This window comes from Furipterus horrens, unplaced genomic scaffold (genome assembly GCF_987537825.1).
Source record: "Furipterus horrens unplaced genomic scaffold, mFurHor1.1.pri manual_scaffold_2, whole genome shotgun sequence".
Lineage (NCBI taxonomy): Eukaryota > Metazoa > Chordata > Mammalia > Chiroptera > Furipteridae > Furipterus > Furipterus horrens.
In genome coordinates this window covers 114,657,807-114,660,178 of record NW_028327172.1, presented here as the reverse complement: position 1 = coordinate 114,660,178, position 2,372 = coordinate 114,657,807, and the positions used below count along the sequence as shown (strand labels likewise).

At 47.8% G+C, this 2,372-nt stretch overlaps 1 pseudogene; it reads right to left on the bottom strand.

The window, feature by feature from the left end:
• Nucleotides 1-334: 334 nt before the first annotated feature.
• LOC150019310 (phosphoglycerate kinase 1 pseudogene) lies at nt 335-2,078 on the bottom strand (annotated as a pseudogene).
• Nucleotides 2,079-2,372: the final 294 nt, after the last annotated feature.

The window sequence follows — 2,372 nt, the reverse complement described above, 5'->3', positions numbered from 1 at the left end:
TAGGTCAGAGTTTGTGAAGTATTTTCTTAGCTAAAAATTTACTTAGATAGCCATCAAAATCTGTGGAAAGATCCTGAAAGTACATTTAGCTAGTCTCTTCTTTATTTGCCAAATATACATGTTGTTTTCTTTGTTTCTCAGACAAGACTTCCTCCTGGTTTTCTTTCACCTCTTAAATCATGACGTCTCCTCATTCTTTGCCTGCTGTTTAAATGTCAGTCCACAGATGTTTGCCAGAGTTCTGTCCTGTCCTATTTTCTTTTCAGGTGCCATAAGTTTCCTCTGAATTTTATATCACTTAATCATATTTTTAATAATTCTTTTTTTTTCCCAGTTTCCACGAATATTTTTATTATTTATTTCACAGGTCTCCACCTTCATCTCCCTCGCTCCTCACCTCCAACTGGGGGGTTGCATCTTGTTTTCATGCCCAGTAGCAAAACAATGACAGAGCTAATTGGAGTAAGCTACTCCAAGAACAGAATTAAGCTAACAGTTTACTTTAACAGGCAAAATATAAATATCTGCGCTCTAGAATGCACAACGGTTTAGCCACTAAGAAATTCAGATGGGATCCTGAAGAACGTAGTCAAATCCAGGCTGCAGGAAAGGTGAGCTGATACGCTGCTGGGCAACTGTGTTAAGTGTTCCCGCGCTGCATCTCTGGGCCACTGGCTGAATCTTGCAATGGGGGAAGATCTGAGCTAACACCAAGTATGGATACTAAGCCGAGTGAGGGGATGCGCACAGGAACCGAAAGGCAGGAAAGTACTAAACATTGCTGAGAGCGTCCACCCCCGGCAGGACTTTACCCTCCAGGAGCTCTAAGCTGGCACCACCCCCTGTGCTGACATGGCTGACTTTGTCCTCCGTGTTCCATTTGGCACAGCAAGTGGCAGTGTCCCTGCCACCTATGATGGTGATGCAGCCCCGGGAAGTGGCTTTCACCACCTCATCCATGAGGGCTTTGGTTCCCCAGGCAAAGGCTTCCCACTCAAACACGCCCACAGGCCCGTTCCACACGATCTGCTTGGCCCTGGTGACAGCCTCGGTGTACTTCTTGCTGCTGTCAGGCCCGCAGTCCAAGCCCATCCAGCCAGCAGGTATGCCGGAGGCCACGGTGGCTTGGCCAGTCTTGGCGTTCTCATCAAACTTGTCAGCGGTGACAAAGTCCACCGGCAAGGTAATCTTCACACCGTTCTTCTCAGCTTTCGACATCAGATCTTTGACAATCTTGGCTCCCTCTTCATCAAACAGAGAGGTGCCAATCTCCATGTTGTTGAGCACCTTAAGGAAGGTAAAAGCCATTCCACCACCAATAATCATCTCGTTGACTTTGTCCAGCATGTTATTGATCAGCTGGATCTTGTCTGCAACTTTAGCTCCGCCCAGGATGGCCAGGAAGGGTCGCTCCGGGCTTTCCAAGGCCTTGGCGAAGTAGTTCAGCTCCTTCTTCATCAGAAAGCCTCCAGCCTTCTGTGGCAGATTGACTCCCACCATAGAGCTGTGGGCTCGGTGTGCAGTGCCGAACGCGTCATTGACATAGACATCCCCCAGCTTGGAAAGCGAAGCTCGGAAAGCTTCTATTTTAGCTGGCTTGGCTTTAACCTTATTCCCGGAAGCATCTTTTCCCTTCCCTTCTTCTTCCACATGAAAGCGCAGGTTCTCCAGCAGGATGACAGACCCCGTGGCCGGGTCGGCACAGGCTTTCTCCACTTCAGGGCCCACGCAGTCCTTCAGGAACAAAACGTCCTTGCCCAGCAGAGATTTGAGCTCCACAGCAACGGGCTGCAAGGAGTACTTGTCAGGCATGGGGACGCCGTCAGGCCGGCCCAGGTGGCTCATGAGAACAACGGACTTGGCTCCATTGTCCAAGCAGAACTTGATGCTTGGGATGGCGGCCTTGATCCTCTGGTTGTTTGTTATCTGGTTGTTCTTCATAGGAACATTGAAGTCCACTCTCATGACGACCTGCTTCCCCTTCACATCCAGCTTGTCCAGAGTCAGCTTGTTGGAAAGCGACATATTGGCAACAGAGCAGCGCAGAGAGACTGAAGGACCACACAGCGACGGAGACAGCAGCGAATAATAATTCTTTTTTTAATGAGGATTGGGTACATGCCTATATCTTCCATTGAGATCTGCTACTGAAAGACCTGCTGATAATGCAAACTCTGCCTCCCCCATCAAATCCCACCCATTATTTCAAGCTAGAAATCATGACATTATTTTCAATCTTCTTTCTTCCTTTCTCATATTTCAATTCTGTGAATTTGTCAGCTTATAAATTTGATCTCCACAACCTCTCCTAACTTCACGCCACTCTTTCTGTTCTCAGACAGAGTACTTATTATGCTTTACCTGAATTATTG